The sequence below is a fragment of the Fukomys damarensis genome, unplaced genomic scaffold, assembly GCF_012274545.1.
Source record: "Fukomys damarensis isolate Sample0158 unplaced genomic scaffold, DMR_v1.0_HiC HiC_scaffold_31, whole genome shotgun sequence".
Classification (NCBI taxonomy): domain Eukaryota; kingdom Metazoa; phylum Chordata; class Mammalia; order Rodentia; family Bathyergidae; genus Fukomys; species Fukomys damarensis.
This window is the reverse complement of record NW_022900943.1, coordinates 25,987,390-26,006,637: the sequence shown is the minus strand read 5'-3', so window position 1 is coordinate 26,006,637 and position 19,248 is coordinate 25,987,390. Positions and strand designations below refer to the sequence as shown.

Here is a 19,248-nt window from a genome sequence, read left to right as displayed (position 1 = left end):
TTTTTTTTTTTTTTTTGCTTGTTGGCAATGTTGGTTTCATTGTCTTTTTTTATTCTTAGGAATATTTGTAGTGCTGATTTGATGGTCTTGAAAATACATTATTTTGCCATCAATTTTAAAGGAAAGTTTTGCGGGATACATAAGTCAGGGTTGGAAGTTATCTTGAAACCCTTCACTCCCAGCTCTCCTGGCCTTTAAGGTTTGTGTAGAGAAATCTGCTGTAATTCTAATGGGTTAACCTTGATATGTGACTTGTTATCTTTCTCTAAAAGCTTTTAAGATTTTATGCTGGTTATGGACTTCTGCTACAGAGATTCTCTTTTAGTCATGGCCATGTGGGGTTCTATATGCCTCACTTATATGTATATTTCTCTCCCCATATTTGGGGATTTTTCTGCCATTATTTCTCTGAACAGATTTTTTTATGCCATTTGTGTTATGTGTTAATTTTTTACTTATTCCAGTTATTCTTAGGTTGGTCATCTTTGCACCATCTAGCAGTTGTTGGATCCATTTTTTCATGTTCTCTTGTTTTTAAGAGTAGATGGTCTTTAAAGGAATTATTGTCTTCTAATTCTGAAATTCTGTCCTCAAAAAGGTTGGTTCTAAATCCTCAGTAGCATGGGAACACAAAGAATCAACAACTGGGATCTCTTTGGTTTTTTGAGACAGGGTCTCCCTATGTAGTTGAGACTAACCTGGAACTCACTATGTAGCCCAGGCTGGTCTTGGACTCACAGCGATCCTCCTGCTTCAGCCTCCTGAGTGCTGGAATTACAGGCATGTGCCTCCACACCCGGCTGACTGGGATCTCATCTTACTAAAAATCTTCTGCACTGCAAGAGAAACCACCAGCAGAGCTAACAGACAACCTAAAATGTGGGAAAAATTATTTACCAGCTGTTCCTCAGACAAAGGTCTACTATCTAGAATACATAACATACTCAAAAGAATCAGACCCCCCACCAGATACAAAGACCTCATTCAAAAATGGGCAACTGAAATGAACAGACACTTCTCAGACAAACAAGTAAAAGCACCAAATAATATGAAAAAATGTTCCACATCACTGGTCATTGGAGAAATGCAGATGAAAACAACACTGAGCTTCCACCTCACCCCACAAAGAATGGCTGCTAACAAGAAATTAACCAATAACAAATGTTGGCGGGGCTGTGGGGAGAAAGGAACCCTTCTCCATTGTTGGTGGGAGTGCAGACTGGTGCAACCACTGTGGAAATCAATATGGAAATACCTCAAAGAACTAGGATTAGAAGTCCCATTTGACCCATCTATCCCTCTCTGCTGTGTATCTTTCCAAAAGAATTAAAGGAATCATACCACAGTGATATATGTGCACCTATGTCTAAAGTGACACAGTTTGTAATAGCTAAAACTTGGAAACAGCCCATCTGCCCGTCATCCAGAGACTGGATAAAGAAGATGTGGTTTTTCTATAAAATGGAGTACTACTCAGCCATAAAGAATGAGAAATTAGAGTCATTTATAGCTAAATGGATGCATATTGAAAAAGGTGAAAGATTTATACGATTTGAAGAGAAACCAGAGTGATGGGTCCATATTGAGGCTACACTCTTAAGTGAAATAAATAGAACACACATGTGTAAATGCCAAATAGTTTCTCTGGTGTGAAAAACTAAAAGTGTAAATAAGGTTCAAATTGTATAAACTGACAATGTGAAAAAGGAAGAAAAGGCCTAAGGGAGTGGGGGAAGTGGGAACAGTAGGGGAAAGAAAAGAAAGGAAAAGAAAAAATTTCAAGAAAAGGAAAAAATGGAAACAAAGTCTTTTTAAGTAGGGAAGGGTGGGGGGTTAAGGGAGGTTAGGGGTATGTGGAAAAAATAAGAACCAAAATACATCATGTAAACTGTATTGTATACCTAAAATGTACCAATGAACTTAATTTTTGAAATGGTTGGTTCTGCTGCCCTTAATTTCTTTTTTTTTTTTTTCCTCATTGAGGTTATTGGTACAGTTTAGGTATACAGTACAGTTACATTCATCATTGGGATCTTGTACCTTTACATGAGAGGTTGTGGTTCTCATTTTTTCCCCTTGTCCCTACCCTCCCTTCACCCCCTCCTCCCCTCCCCATTTGCAAATATTTTATTTCCATGTTTTCATTTTCTCCTATTTTTTTTCGTTCCTTTATTACCTTTCCCCAACCCTTCCCACTTTCCCTACACCGTTAGCCCTTTTCTTCCTATTTCACAATGATGGGGGATTTAGCTCAGTGGTGCTGCCACCTGCCTTGCCCTTAATTTCTTTGTTTGTTTTTCTGGGGGGAAGTTTTTTTGGTACCAGGGATCAAACTCAGGATCTTGTGTTTGTGAGGCAGGCAGCAGCACCACTGAGCTAAATCCCCCGTCATGATTTTAATATAATGACTGAAGGCTTCCATGGACTCAGTGTCTTTGGTACAGTGACACTCATGTTTTGTATCATCTTGTTTAGCTCAATATTTTCTATTAGTGTCTTCTCAAAGCTCCTGCATCTTTTTGGTTATTACTTCTATCTTCTCTAATCCTGCTGAGTATCTCTTGGAGCTGTTTTCTAACCACCTCTTCCATCCTTTCAAGTAATTCAGGTTGTGGCTTATGCTATTCTGCCCCTTACCCCCACACCACCACTGGACTGACTTTAGGGAAGATGGGAGTTTTGGGAGATGTTTTGGGCTCAGGTTGGTAAATCTTTATTTGTTAGCCATATGAAGATTTCTTTGGTTGCTTTTTGGTGATGTAATTTGGATGTGACTACTAACTATAATCTTTCCCTACAGCCCCCACATCCAACCACCTTGCTTAATTTGGAAATGGAGGATACAGTGTACTTAGCCCAGTAACCAAATTCTCTGGGAACGTACTCTAGTATTGTTAAAGTCACAAAGGCATTACTTCCCTACAGCCCCCACATCCAACCACCTTGCTTAATTTGTAAATGGAGGATACAGTGTAGTTAGCCCAGTAACCAAATTCTCTGGGAACGTACTCTAGTATTGTTAAAGTCACAAAGGCATTATGAGCATTCGCTTAAAGAGAAATACCCACAATTGTGTGACCCTGTTAATAGCAAGTGAATCAGCTAGAGTAGTACCAGCCAAGACAAACTAGACATTAATATACCTTAAGAAGTAATTATGTAACTCCAATCCTAAAGAAGAAATTGGAATTTATGAAAAAAAATCGATGTTGCCTTAATGTATTTGACTTGATAGAAAAGAATTCAATAATAATTTTACAGAGTTAACGTTCAAAAAATTAGCAAAGCTTTACAGTTATACTACTAAAGATACAAGGTTTGAGAATGTGGGGTGTGAAAGAAAAACAAACTTCCAATATGGTAGGAGACGGAAGAGCAAGAGGGGTACACAGGATCTTATGGGAAGTGGTAGGATGGTTATAGAATAGGTAAAGGTAAGGGGAAATCTGGCAAGAAATAGAAGATTAAAAAGTGGGAGAAGAAAAGAAATTAAATAAGAGAAATATTGTGGGGAAAAGAGGGAGAAGAAGAAAAAAGATAGGAAGACAGAAGAACAAAAGAAGAGATCCCCATGCCCGGGAAACTAGTGAAGAAGAAAGAAGGAAGAAAAGAGGAGGAAAAAACTAAAACTAAAAACAATACTTATACTCACGAAAAAGCAAATAAATTTTTTAAAAATGTCTTCGTGATTTCAAACATGCTTTTTTCTTCCAGGGTCTATGGTTTTGAGGCAGTTTCCAAGTCAAACGATGCCCCTACTCTTATTGTTACCCTGGATGCAGTCACCAGCAAGCAGGCAGGGGAATGAGGGCCACAGTGCCAACTGCGGAACATTCAAATTCACAACTCGGGCTGAGCCTAGCCTCTGCCTGAGTCATATATCCTGTGCCCGAGGATACACCCTGAGTCATTGAGCTTAAAATCCACTGGAGGTCTTTTTGCTGGCCTGACCATGGCTTCCTGACCGTGCAAGTCTCCCATAGCTGTCACTCACCCAGGAACCATAAGAGTACAACACTGGGAGCCCTAAAAGGAAGCCCAGCTGAGGCTTTTCTGAGACCCGGGCTCAGCTGATCCCTCTGGAATGGCGGGCGCCACTGTCTCTAGGGGATGGCAGGCGCTCGGACAGGAGTCACTCACCAGCTGTTGCAGAAGACAGCATCCACCGCTCTGTTCTACCGGTGCATTTCCCTAAAGGCCTCCACAGTGCCCTGGGTTCACTGTCTCTGCAGATTCCATCTTCATTTCTCAGCAGCCAGGCAGAAAGTGCAGGTTACCGCTTCCTCTTTCCCCCACGGTGCTCTGTGTCTCTTCAGTGTATAGGCTCCAATATTCCTATCAGATTCTTCCTAGATCCCAGGTTCCACCTCACTTTTTTATTCCTCCCCAGTTGTTATTTTTCAGGACAACTTAAAAATTTTTGTCTTCCTTACAGGTCATAAAATTTTCTCTTACAAATGTGTCAGTATAATTTATCAAAATGTTCAATGACGTTTGTCTCCCGTTTTTCCTTTTTTAAGCACGTGGCCAGCCACTTAACATTTACTAGCTTTGGGGGTATTTGTTGATATACAGCATAAGCTACTTAAAGACCAAAAAATTAAACCTCTTCCTTTTTTTAAACAATATAAAATACTTTTCAGTGCCTGTTTATCTCCTGGAGAGTACAGGGAGACAGAAGAATGTCTTTTGAGGACTATTATTCTCTTAAATTGTTGAAAAGACAGAACTTTAGATTCCACAACTGCAGAGACCCTTTCTGGAAGGCAACCAAGACAGAAGTACCAGTAAACTCAAGGAGAAAAAAATAAAGAAATGGCTTCATGACTCATGAGCTAAGAAGGAGTCTAGACATACAAGCCAGCCTCAGCAGAAGGACCTGTGCTTCACCATGACACTGGACTAATGAGTCCTGACACCAGAGGGCATTGTGCCAGCAGACACAGCAACATCTCAATGCCAACTGGTATGGTCCTGATAACCTGATAACCAGAGGTTTTGCTGAGACTGTGATGCTGACTAAGGTGCTGAACTTGAATATGTCTTCCAGGTGGGGAATGTTAATACCAATAATGTCAAAGTGAATTTTGCCTCAGCCAAATGTGGCACAGCGTCACATTTAAGTTGATTTTAATCAAATAATAAAATGCTTTCTTACAATTCTAATTTTGTGAACTAAAAGGAATTCCTTTCATTAAAAATAAAATGTCATATGATTAGAGTACTGAATAGGTGGGATAAAACATAGACATTTTGTGCAGCCTACTTGCTTTCATGATGAATAATTTGATTTGTGAAAGGGCAGTGTCTTGCTGATTATTACAGCTTATTCCTGGCACACCAGTAGGCTACGGATTCCGGTATTCTGCATCCCATTCCAGACTTCTTTGTGTCACCTCCACAATGCCTCATCCTCATTTTTTGCAAAAGAATTGCTACCTAAACGTTCAAAGAAGACCTATTGTCTGTCCTAGGCTTTTGATGACAGAGGCAACTTCTCATTACATTACACAACTAATGTGGATTTGGAGACATCGGAAGATCTCATCAAAAACATTTCATAAAAGCGAAAGGGTATCACTGAAACCTTTTCATCTTGTTGCCAGTTCAGTTTCCCCTCCCAGCATCAAATGACCTCTTCAGAGCTGTGATGTGTTCTCAGGCCCAGACCACAGGAGCCAGACACCTTTGCCTTCTATTCTGGGATCTGACATATAAACTCCCTCAGTGGCCTTGGCCAATCCCTTACCTTTTCTGCCTTGGTCAGCCTGGACTACAAGATGATATCATAACTTTGCTGCAGAAAGGTATCTGGACGATGAGAGTCATCAAAAGCAGCAGTGGGAGACCGGGCACAGTCTTCGTTTCGTTCTTCTACTTTCTTTACTGCTTAGTTTTTAAAATCCAGAGAGATTTGTCACATCTTTTACAATTTCAGTAATCTACCTGTACACATAACAAGGGTTAAAGACAAATACTATGTTTATTTGCTGCTGTTACTTATGAAAAATGTTCAACCTCACTGGTCAGTCAAGAGACATAGATGGAAACAACACTGAGATTCCATCTCACCCCAGAAAGAATGGATAACAAGAAATCAACCAATAACAAATGCTGACGGATTGTAGGCAGATAGAAACCCTTCCCACTGTTGGTGGGAGTGCAGACTGGTGCAACCACTGTGGAAATCGATATGGAGATACCTCAGACAACTAGGATTAGAGGTCCCATTTGACCCAGCTATCCCTCTGCTAGGCATCTTTCCAAAAAAATTAAAAGAATCATACCACAGCGATGTAGGTGCACCCATGTTTATAGCAGCACAGTTCATAACAGCTAAAACTTGGAAACAACCCAAATGCCCATCAACTGGTGACTGGATAAAGAAGATGTGGATTTTTTTTATAAAATGGAGTACTACTCAGCCTTAAAGAATGAGAAACTAGAGTCATTTATAGCTAAATAGGTACACATTGAGACCATATAGTTTCTCTGGTAAGAAAAACAAAGTGTAAATAAGGATCAAAATGTATAATTGATATTGTGCAATAGGAAGAAAATATCTGGAGGGGTAGGGGAAAGGTAAGGGAAAAGAAAAAAATGAGAAAAGCCAAAAAAAGTGGAAGCAAAGTCTTTGTAAATAGGGAAGTGTAGAGGAGGTGAAGAGAGGGCAGAGGAATAGAGAAAAAATAAGAACCAAGATACCATTATGTAAAGGTACAAGACCCCAATGATGAATGTAAATGTATTATATACCTAAAATGTACCAATAAACTAATGGGAAAAAACATACTAAAGGTAGGTAGTATACTGTAATATCCACCCAGATGCATTCCATGCTATGTCGGACCATGTCCCCGATTCATACATCAATTCTAAGGGATCTACTATGCCAAAGCAGTGTAACATAATTCTGTTGTACCAAAGAGATATGAAAAGCAGTTTCAAGTTGTTATCAGAATTTTCTTCAATGTAAAGATATCTAAAATTTTTATCAGTATTTAAACAGCATGTTTTTCAAAAAAATTCTTTGAAAGTAAGTTCTACATGGGAAACACTGCATACATAGCACTATTTTGGAAAATCACAATACTTAATAAAAGACAATGAGATCTAAATAGTTGCACAATAAGCTTGTGAAACTTCATGGAACCCCAAAAATTTTCAAACTTCTTTGACCTTACAGCACATTTTTTCCTCAAGCACAAATTAATCATACAGATGGATCGGTTTCTCAAAATGCACAGTTTGGGGAACGCTAAACTTAAAAAGCTTTCTCAGAAAGGGAAGCTTCATTTGTCACAAGAATATCAAGCATGATTATCTCTGGGGAATTGTGTCTGATGGGACACAAACGCAGACCTCTTAAGTCTCTTCAATTCCCAAGATTCAATGAATCTCTTTCATTCTAGATCAGCAACATTGTATAGTATCTTACGTGTGTCCTACTAGACACAAATGCCACAAGTACTACTAGACAGATTCCTTAGATTTTATCTGTCCAATAACCTGAAAGGACTTTACAAATGAAAAAGGCTCAGCGTCAAGGAACATGAATAAATTACCTGTAGGTAGACACACAGCTAAATAAGTGACGTACCAAGAATCAGAAGCAAGTCTCGTGGGTTTTCTATTCCGTAGTACCACATCCCTAAATCATATCTATTCCAAAGGAAACTGTGGCTAGTTGGCTGGAACGGGAGAACCGAGCCCTCAAAGGTATGAGATGGTATTTTTGGTTTCAGCCTCACCTTTTACTTCCACGTATGTCTGACCTCTGGAATAAGCAAAGAGCAGTTGCTTATTTTTTTATTCTGGCATGTTCTTTACAGGAACGGATTTTGTTCATCTGTCAGGTCTCAAATTTTATGATGTTGCTTCAGGCCAGTCTTCCCGCTCACCTGTTGTGTTCCTCTTCCTAGTCACACTGCGGACTTGCTCTTCCTAGGCCTCTTGGTTGGGATCAGTAAACCCAAAGGGCTGGTACTTGCCAACTGCTTGCAAATACCTTCTACTGCAGCATCTCATTGCAACGCCACCTCTCATGACAACCAGCAATGTTTCCAATGGCAGTAGCTGTATCAGGGTTTATACTGTATCTTTTTCAAAATGCCAGACCCCTAAAATGCTTTGGAAGGAAGTACTAGTGAGCCACTGAAACTCTAAGAAGCTTCCGCTGCTGACCTGGGTAAGTAAGCATGTAGTATGAAGCTTTGATTTTAGTTGTGGCTTTTCGGGATCACTGCATAACCTAGCCCAGTGTGTTTGAAAATTTAGCTGCCTCATTATCACTGGGGAATCTCTTCTCCCAACAATATCGATTCCATAGATTTTGTATTTTTAGATAAAATTTCTAGATCTTTGGAAACTTCAATTTCTAAAAGACTCCTAGGTGCTGTGATCCTCCCAGACCACACTTGGAAACACTGGCCTGGCTAATGCTGACAGATATATCCTTTAGCCCGGTGAAGGCAAACTTTTTAGAGCTTTCAACAGTATAGACAGTCTGCTGCAGCGTGGGTGCTATAGGTTTTGCCATCACGGTTCTAGCATAAAGTTGTGGGCTCTACATTCCCAACCAGGCTCTATCCTTCCAGCACTTTTCATGATTACTCTTATCTATTTACTTACATGACTACTATTATCTACTTATTTATATGACTACAATTATCTATTATATGACTACTATTATCTATTACATGACTACTATTATCTATTTACCTACATGACTACTATTTATTCACTTATATGACTATTATCTATTTACTTATTTATATGACTACTATTATCTATTATATGACTACTATCATCTATTACATGACTACTATTATCTATTTACTTACATGACTATTATTGTCTAGTATATGATTACTATTAATCTATTTACTTACATTTTGTTTAATCTCTCACATTATGACATAAACTCCATGAAGACTGAGGCTTTTTCTTTCTACTAACACATACTGCCCAAAACACTGAACAATGATTCCTAGAATCAAAGGAGATATCAATTAGTCTATTTTGAATGTCTGAGATGCACCCTCTCGTGAACTTTCTAATAGTAACTAGACATCAAAAACAATAACTCCACTAGCAGATCTAGCTAAAATAGTGGCCCCATGCACCAACCCCTTTTATGGGCTCAGTACTATTTGAAGGGCCATCGTACAGGTTGCTGACCTTGAGGGTAAAACACGTCTCTCCTATGCCTTGATCTGGAGCCGTGAGGTCGACGTGAGTGGCTCTTTGGTCATTCGGGTCCTCTATAGTCCAGCCTATATATACAGTGCACATAAATGTCATGAATTTCAAGAAAGGGATTAGTACGTATTGCCTTGTTTGTGACAGAGAGATCTGCTGGCTACAGAGAGGATGAAAGAGGAAGACCAAGGACATGACAGGACATCACTCATTACCCGCTTCTGAGTCCATCACACACACACTTGACCAAGGGAACCTTTGTGCCACCTGATGGAGAAGACATCCATCATAACAGAGCCCAGAGCACACTCATTGAATCTTCCTGCAGATCTTAATTAATGGGAAAAGTAATTCCAGTTGTCTACTATTTATAGCAACTACTTGGAGAAAGTGGAGTTGATTCATGGATACTTGAAAGGAGACTCAGATTTATATACGATACACTTACGCTCACCCCAAATGGGGGACATCCCAGAAAACAGAATGGGCTATGATTGGACTATTGTTAAAGCAAGATGGGCAAGTGGGGTTTATTTATAAAATTCTTGTTCCATTTGTATGTGTTTGAAAATTTTTGTGATATAAAGTTGAAAATACTCTCATGGAGTGTATCATAAAGAAAGTAAGTTCAATTTACCATGTAGGAAATAAAGCAGATACTACAATGTCAAAGGCAGTCTTGTGGTTCCTGAGATGGAAACAAAGATATATTTTGATATTGTTTATACTGTATGTGAAGGTAGAGTAAGGAGGCAGTATATTCTCAACAACTGAGTGTAGGAATACATTTGTCAATGTTTGCTATTGTTTTTAATGCTTAATATCTTAGAGTTAGCCTTAGTGAAATAAAAGCTGTTCTTTGTGTAAAACATATTTTATATGTTCCTGCCATTAAGCAAAATTTTATCTCTCTTACAATAATTTTGACGGGGAAACTTTGCATTTGAACTTTAGGAAAAATGCATGGAAAATACATTGTCCCTGAATTCTCACATAAAATAATAATGTGAGTATTATTACAAAAATTTAATATCAGTTGCAACTTTTACTGGAACTAATCCTAATGTAAACTTAGATGGAGATTTTATATTTTTAATTAAAAACAAGTTCAAAATGAAAAAAAAAACTAGCTCAAGGAAATACAATAGATGTAGCAGAGTAGCTTTAGGATACTTATTGCTTAGCCACCAAATACCCCTGAACTGTCCAGCCTGTTCCCATGGGAGGACAAGACAGAATTTGTGGGCTGCCTTTCATAACTCCTTCCAAACCAGTACAGAGAGCAAGAATGGGAAAGGAAAGCCAAGGATGATCTTGAAAGTCAAACTCAGGTTGGAATTCCAGATCTTCCTAGCTGTGTGACCTTGAACACTAAACAGCTTAATTTACCTTCCTAAATCTCATCTATGAAGCAGGGAATGATATTACTTTATATCACGGATTCTCCTCTGATCAATACTTTATGGTGAATCTATGATTTGGGAGGAGAGGAGATGATTCAGAAGACATTCTGCAGGGCAGTCTGCCTTGGAGTAAAGGGAAAGTAGGAGGAGGGGAAGATGAGAGGCAAAAAAAAGGAAGCAGTGAGTACTCTGTGTTATTTTACTTCTTAGGGGAAGGTAGTCAAGAGCAAAGAAAGACTGAGACTGTCAAATTCACCTTGATGGTTTAGTCTGTACTGAACATATTTCCATTACCCAGGTGCCCTGGCAAGATACCTCTGATTTATGGTAATTGCATTATAATGAGGCACCACATAAAAATAAAATAAGCTGTAATTAGGGGTGACACTGTAGTTCCCTTAGCTCCTGAAAAAGAATCTAGGGAGGAGTTTGTGAATGTCATAAAGTAGAAGAAAATGAGTTCTCCAAAAAAGGGTCAGCTACAGCCCAGGCATCTAGGAGGAGCTTTGGATATCATGTAACCCTACTTTCACAGACTGAGTTTGGTGAGCGGTAGGTAACAAATGTATGTTCTGGTGTCAAGTCATTGCCACTGTCATTGCTTAGAGGGAAATGCCAAAATAAACAACACAGAGATTGGGGAAAAGGATGCTCCCTCCTGGTAGCCTGTTAAAGATTCAGACCAATCCAGAGAGCAAGGTGAAACAGGGACCAAACAGTCACTTCACTCTGCAGCATGAACTCGGCAGAGCTGTGAACATTGGATAAAGTCAAGCATGTGAAGCACCTGGCACACAGTAGGTCCTCAGCATTGTTCTTGTTGGCTTACTGGTACTGCTGCTGTGCTCTTCATCTAGATACAACCTTCACCCAGTCAGACGGTTTCTGCCTTCAACCTTAGTATCAGTCTTCTGACAGACTGCAAAAGTAAGTCATAGACACCCAAAACATTCAGCAATGGAGAGAACTGCCCAACACATAGCAAATGAAAGGCTTTTCATCACACCACTGCTCCTCAAAACTCTAAAATTCCATTCAGATACATCAGCTGTCCCAGTCCAGGTTTCTCCTTACCATCCAAGATGTTTCCTCTTCTTCTGAGCCTACCCAGCTTCACGGATTGCCCTTTCCCTACCAAGACTCTCTAGACATTTCCTTGCTTTTCCTTAGTCTTAAGAGTCTCAGTCCATTTCTCCCATTACTACACAGAGCGATTCTTCACCCACCCAAGCTTGCGAGTCTAGCTTACATATCCCATTCACCAGCAAGGGAGGGGCAGCCTTCAGCTACTAGAGTCTATTCCAAGAGTATTTCAACTTAAAATAGAATGTTTACAGCTGGTGGGGTGGCCCCAGGATTTTGAAAGGTGAGGGAAGAGGTCCTAAAATTTAAGTCCTACCAGCACAACTTAGCCAGATCCTGTGTCAATATAAAATTAAGTTAAATTAAATGAAAAGGGCTGGAAATGCAGCTCCGTATGAACACCTTATGTTTAATCTTTAGAACTGCAAAAGAATGAATGTTAGGATGCATCATAATCCTGTTTAGTCAAACTATTCAATCGTACAGCGATTTTTTTCCTCCTTACCAAGGAAATGCTTATTAACAAAACTTTGCTCTCCAAATCTTATAACAAGTGCTGCTCATATCTGATCTGTTAAGACATTCTCATGGTGTCTGCCTTCCAACACCAATCCTTTATCTCACCTCCTCTGTTCCCAGGCTGTTGATTCGTTTAGATGGACATTCAAACCCATGTTTATTTGCTGAAACAAGAGGAAAGACTGGGTGAGAAAAGGCAAAGTAAGTTAATGCCAAACTTGAAAGCAGATACAAAAGAAATCATCACCACTTCTCAGTGTCTTAATAATAAGTCACATGATGGACTACACTACATGGGTGTGTGGCAGAGCTCCACACATATATGCATCCAAATGTGCAAAACAGAAAAAAGCAAGCTTGAGGCCCAACGTTTCTTTCAAGGTTTAAACGAGCTGCTTTATATGAATAAATAAGTAGTATGCTATATTATTCTGTAATCTATGCTAACTCATTATTGAAATTCATCAAAAACAGTTACTTCTCATGGAGCTTTTGTCTTCTTCCTTCTCTCTCTAAAGATTTAATTCCAAACACAAGAGGAAGAAAAAAATGAGAGCAGACATAACCCAGTCAAAAACTTGGATTTATGGAGCACAACCTTGAAAATATTTTTTTTAAAACATCAAGCATGTGAATTAAAGCTCCCACCAGGCAGCTATAATTTACACAGCAAGCACTTGGCAGGTAATTCGAGCACACTGAGATACCAGTAGCAAGAGGATCCTCTTCACAGAAAACCAGACTTTTTTTGTGACACCAGGAGGTGAAAGAGAAACACATTCACTTTGTAGCTAGAATGGGTTGTTTCCTGTTCAGTGGGCATCTGGTAATAAAAACAAACACACAAGAAAGAACAAGAGAAGTATGTGGTTCCGAACCACAGTGTAAACTCCATCCTTATGAAAAGCAAACGGCAGTGAAGCCTGAGACAGTTGGTCCAATACAAAAAAATCCGCCATGGTTGCAAAATGGCAGGCAAGCAAAGTGAAAGAAAATGAAAATGCAAGACAGTGGACAGCTTTTGATATTTTAGAGCCTTTATTTTTATTTGTTTATTTTTCAAACAATCCCTTTTAGGGGTGTAAAAAATATCTGCAATTTTTTAAATTTCTTGGATGGCAAGCAATAAGGATTTGTACTTCTATCTCTGAAGATTGATACTATAGTTCACAGTTAGCCTGAGTCTAATCACACTGTCCTAAAGAAAAAGCCTACTTTCATACTTTTTCACAAAACTTAGGTGTAAGACCATATGTGCTTAGGAATAGACCTTTATAAAAGTGGGGATTTCTGAAATTAAGGACAGTGGTAAATCTCAACAATACCAGTTAATTTCTTGCAGGCATGAACAATTATAAGCATCCCTGAGCCCGGAAAGCCCTATTTCTGGTTTTATAATCAACTTTCTTGATCATGAAGTCTTTGAGTGGTATTCACCTTTTTGTAAGCATGGTCTCCAATAGAATGGAATTATTCCCTCTGTTCTGCTCGTGTGTGTTCACTCATTTTTTAGCTCTCTTTGGAACTTGGTACCATATCATCCCTTGCTTTTTCTCAGAACACATAGAAGCTGAAGATTCTAAAGACTTAACAGGTTAGCAGAACCACAGCAATGAGAAAATTTATTAAACAAGGAATCAAAAGACCTGGATTCTAGGCTCTGATTTGGCCTTGACTCGGTTGCATTATATGTAGCATGCAGTTTGCACTGTCACAGGGCTAAAGACACTTTGTCTTTATCAACAACAACAACAAAAACCCCAGCAAAGTTCCTATCACAAACAGGGAATCATAAACTGGTAGTCCTTGCAGTCTCTACCTGTCCTTTTGCACTGGTTAGTGTGCTAATGTTTAAATTAGCAGATTTCAAATACAATTGCATATTCTCAGATTTTCTTGGAAATTTGTCATAGCTCATAAACTTGCGTTTATTAAAAATTGCTCTTTGAGAGCTTGGACTGGAGGTTCCATTTGACCCAGCCATCCCTCTGCTAGGTATCTTTCCAAAGGAACTAAAAGAATCATATCACAGAGAAGTATGTGCACCCATGTTTACAGCGGCACAGTTTGTGTAATAGCTAAAACTTGGAAACAGCCCATTTGCCCATCAGTTGGAAACTGGATAAAGAAGACATGGCTTTTCTATAAAATGGAATATTACTCAGCCATAAAGAACATGAAAATAGATTCATTCATAGGAAAATGGTTACATATTGAGGATATAAGGCACATGTGTAAATACCGACTAGTTTCCCTGGTGTGAATAATCTGCAGTACAGAAGATCCTAATAAGATTACTGACACTGAGAAATGGGAAGAAAGGAGCTAAAGGTGTAGGGAAGGTGGGATGGGTAGGGGAAGGGTAATAAGGGAAAAGAAAACAATGTGAGATAATGAAAAGATGGAAATAAAGTGTTTGTAGATGGAGAGGGGAGGAGGGGGTGAAGGGAGGGCAGGGACAAGGGAAAAAAATGAGAACCAAGACCTGTCATGTAAAGGTACAAGATCCCAACAATGAATGTAACTGTACTGTATCCCTAAAATGTACCAATAAACTCAATTAAAGCTGAAAAAAATTGCTCTTTGTGAAAAGAGCATGGGTTTTCAGATTTGTTGCATCCTCACCACTCTCGATACACACAAACACACACACACACACAAACTTTTGCAAGGTAAATTAAAGTGTCTCAGTTTACCATCCTTAGTCTCGTAGAGGCAACGGTAGGTTCACAAGTGACTATGAGGCAAAAAGAGAACAGAGAAGCCACAGAACTCATCACACACTGCAGGCTTGAACATATAGGCACATTGACAAATGGATCACAACCTCCTGTCAGGCCGTCTCCCCCTTCACTGCTGGATATATAATAGATAAATAAATAGCAAGAACACATGTGATATTTATTTAGATTGCACATTAGACTTTAAAATCTCTGCCTAACTGAATGCATTAGCCGGTGTTTTCTGTTTATGTCTCCACAATGCCATGGAAACACAGTGCAGCATCCTAATGGGCCTCTCCTGGCAATAAATAAACAAAGTCTTTGTCTATTCATGTTTCGATTTCCTTCTTTTTTATGTAATTTACAACTTCAAAAAAGAAAACAGATCAGTGGGTTTTTTTTTTCCCTCTCTGCCCCTTCCAGTTTCCTGTCTTGCAAAGTACATCTGCAAAGAATACAAAATGCACCTTTCAGTGGTTGCTGAAATCAAACCAGCATTGTCAGCATTCAGAGAGCTGTGGACTCCCAGCTGGACTCATCTTTCCTCTGTATAAAACACTATGATAATTAAATTCCATAATGAGAATCGTGAAGCATTTCAGTCTAACCCAAAGAGCACTTAATATAGTTGTCTAAGGTTGAAAACTGATATAAAACAAAGTCTGGTGGGCTCTGCAGCCCCATTTCTGTAGAGATAGCAAAAGCAGTCACCGTCCTTAAATGGCTCCTGGATCCCAGTGACATATTCTCCCCTCTCTGGCTCCACTGTGTGTGGAGCAGACAAGCCGCTGGCTGCCACCCCCAGGGTCCTGGACAGGGTGAAACCTGAAGCTCAAAGTGCTGAGAGAACAGCACCTCCCAGACTAGCTCTGTGCTGTCTGGCACCTGCTATCCCCCACCAGAAGGTAACTTAAGACTTAGAAAGGCATATTTCTATCTGCACGAAGAGCTGAACAGATTTGATTAGGTGGCTCAAACCTGCAGAGTCCCTTGGCCCCACAGGGACCTCAATCGTAGGAAGAAGGACATGCAGCAAGCAGGTCACACACTTCTCCAGCAATCCCACAGGGTGCATTCCTGTGGGGATTTTGCTAACCCACTCTGAAGCAGGGCATCACCTGGCTGACAATCCAGGTGGTAGAATTTGTTCTGGCTGCATCCCAACCTCAGACATCATATGGTGAGCTGCAGGGCCAGGATCTGGCAAGTCATGTCTATTTTCATTACTCTCAAAAAGCATTTTGTAGATGAGTTTTGAAAGCATTCGCAAAATAGACCTGTCATAGCATCTACCCAAGGAGAGACATTTTTCATCTAGCATTTTCAAATGCTGAATCCCAAGTCAGAAAGCAAAGTGTCCACAGAAATGCTTTCCTAGGTAATAATCAAATGTTATGGCCTTTGATTTTCTAAAGTGGTATATAATAACCTGTCCTTCTGAATTATGATTCTATACCCTTTGTGAAATAATAATAGCAACAACAGTATTATCATATAACACTTAGGTACTTACCTTGTGCTTCTGAAGTATTATTATTCCCTTGTCACAGATGAAGCAAAGTTCCAAGAGGTAAATAACATGACCAAGGTCAGAAAACCAGTAAGAGGCTGAGCTAGGATGAAAACAAGCTCTTCTGACTGAAAGACTCAGATTTCTCCCACATTTTCTAAGCACCTACTATGAGCTCCGCACAATATTGGGATGTTTTATCCATGTGGTCTCAACTTTTACATTTGTGTGATTCATTTCATCCCCACATGAAAACTCTATTAGGACTAGATTTTCCTATCCTAGATGCCAGGAAGAAGAGATGAAAAGTGCTATTTTATTTATCAGAACTTCTTTCTTTTGGGGACAAATTTTTGTTATTTTGTAGATTTTATTCCTAACATGTCTATACTCTGCCTGTCTCAGATCATTCTCATTTTGTACAGCTCATACTTTTTCTTCTTGTCATGTTTGTCTTAGATGTTGTACAAAAATCTTTTACAAATAGCCATGGTATAAATGCAGGCATATCTGCCTTACTGTCATAATTAGGTTCTGGAAAAGGCTCACATTCAACGTAATTGTACCAAAAAACTGTACAAAAATAATGGGGTTTCTAGGGAAAACACACATGAGACAGATGAATTCAAAACCTATGGAGCATTGTGGCAAGTACCCTATCTCAAATAATAGTGATATGAATAGAACTGTAGTTCAATTAACTCCCCTCAGACACATTTAAAAATCTCACTTATTCTATGCATACTTATAATCTGGGCTTCTGTTTCCCCTTTCAAGATGCCAGCCGCTGGTACCATTCTCCTGTAACAGAGATCAATTTCATCCAAATCCAAAATGCAGTTTAAGGGCAATCATCTTCATCACTTGGGGTGGGGGATGGACAATAATTACACAAGCAGAACTGTTTTCATGGATTTAATTGGTGCCTCTTCAGCCCAACCTAGGCAACCTCTAAGGATCTGAGTGACACAGAATGAGTCACATCTGCAGTAAAGGAAGAAGTATCTCTATTTTGAGACTTTTTAAACTTTCTGTACATACTCCAAAGGCTTTCCCTTTTACTTTGAGAAAAGCTTGCTGCTAACCTCAAAATATTAGCATGCCAGAGAACTTCCCATAGGAGCCACCTAGAATTTTATTCTGATATCAGGGATAGATGCAGCTTGTGTTGGTCTTCAATCCTCTATACTTTTGAAGTATTTCTTTAAGAAAAAGTATGTGAAATTACTAGGTTGAGAAGTAACTATTCATTTAGAATAAGAGCCAAATCACAACTCACCAATTTTAAAATGCTGATAATTGCCAAAATCTTTATGAGATACAGACAATTATTTGTTTTCATTAATTAATTGACCTGACCGACTTTGCTGACTCCATTTTCACTTTTACTCTCCTTGATCATCTCTTATTACAACAGCTAAATGATAATCTTTCCTATGGAGAAAGTAAAATTCAACCCCACCTCAAACAAAATTGACAAAAATCTTTTTTGTCATTGATAGTTTAGAGAAGTTTCTTTTGAAATTCCACTATTTGTTACTGTAATGTTTAGAATTTTTAACAATTGGGGGGAAATATTTATCAAGTTTCTTTCAGCTGTAAGACGAAAAGACCATGGGGCTCTGTAAGTTTGTGCATGTTGTCACTGGTCTTAAATATTTTGGGATTTTCAACATCCATTAAAAAGTTAGTTGTCAGTATCCTCACTCTACTGGAATATTAAGAGCTATGTCGTCTGTGTTCATGACTAGCAGAAAATTCAAGTTTTTCTACAATATCATATGGTTCCATCCTTTCATTTAGTGGGTTATTAAAAAGAAACCCAAGAGTCTAGGCATTTTTTATTTTAAAAAATTCCTTTGCAGTTTCTCTTTTTAAGGATTAATCTATTAAGAATGTATCTCTTGCTCCCAATTAAGTGCTTTTATTTGTACCACACTTTAGTAAATTTTACAGAAACACATTATCATCATATGAATGTAATGCTTCATTAGCTTTATGGTAAATCTGTTTCTGTTGATATCATTTTGCTATTCACCAATCCTATAAGAATAATTTGCATTAAGGAAACCTGTCGTACAGCAAAACAAACCCCCCAAACAAGCAAGTTATTAATAAATAAGAGCATGACATTTTGCCACAGTTGCACCCACTACTAGTTCTGAAACTATATAGATTTTAAAATAAGCACACTGTTAACACCAGTTGCCATACTAGTGAGCTCAACAGTAAGACTAATAAATATAAAAAAGCAACTCTTGGCCAAGTGGGACTATTTGGGATAATTTTGGTTGGTTGGTTTGTTTGTTTGTTTGTTTGTTTTTAATTGGACTGCTAGGCCCTTTAACTAAATTGTTGAAACTTCAAAGTGTGTCACTTAATAACTTAAGTGAGGACAGAGATAGATTTGACTAAGGCTAAGCCCTGCTGGCAGCAGTCAGATGCATTTTGAGAAAATCTCTCTTGATCCTTGCATGCCTGAACTTGCTGCTTTACTCAATTTCACAGAATTAATAACCTGTAGAAACATGTTAAATGTTAAATACTTTACAAGAAGCTAAAAATTCAAGAAAGTATTTCTGTGCAAGCATTAAGAAGAGTCCCCTATATTTTTGCAAGGCAAAGGAACTTACAGTTGGCAGGTTTTATAGATGGGGACGGCCGTCCAAGAAGCGAGAGACACAATTTTGTTTTGAGAAGAAAGTTCTGCTAAGAAAGCACAAGTCTCAGACACACGTTTAAATACTCATTAATTATCTGGTGTAAGAAACCAAAAGGGTAAATAAAGACCAAAATCTAAAAGAGATAT

The 19,248-nt window shown here is 38.7% G+C and overlaps 2 long non-coding RNA genes across 6 annotated transcripts in view; both read right to left on the bottom strand.

Moving 5' to 3' along the window:
- LOC104874435 overlaps positions 1 to 14,216 on the bottom strand; it is a 23,768-nt gene extending 9,552 nt beyond the window's left edge. The window contains exons 1-8 of one of the 4 annotated variants that reach the window (XR_004514872.1): positions 13,644 to 14,216; positions 12,193 to 12,370; positions 11,392 to 11,523; positions 9,181 to 9,275; positions 8,892 to 8,989; positions 7,601 to 7,777; positions 5,750 to 5,946; positions 4,141 to 4,759 (exon numbers count right to left, since the gene is read on the bottom strand). This is a non-coding gene — a long non-coding RNA (uncharacterized LOC104874435). The remainder of the gene's footprint in view (positions 1 to 4,140; positions 4,760 to 5,749; positions 5,947 to 7,600; positions 7,778 to 8,891; positions 8,990 to 9,180; positions 9,276 to 11,391; positions 11,524 to 12,192; positions 12,371 to 13,643) is intronic. The other 3 variants (XR_004514870.1, XR_783727.3, XR_004514871.1) reach the window with 3 other exon arrangements.
- Positions 14,217 to 16,444: 2,228 nt separating this feature from the next.
- LOC117283842 overlaps positions 16,445 to 19,248 on the bottom strand; it is an 81,287-nt gene continuing 78,483 nt past the window's right edge. For both annotated transcript variants that reach the window (XR_004514874.1, XR_004514873.1), the window contains one exon: positions 16,445 to 19,145. This is a non-coding gene — a long non-coding RNA (uncharacterized LOC117283842). The remainder of the gene's footprint in view (positions 19,146 to 19,248) is intronic.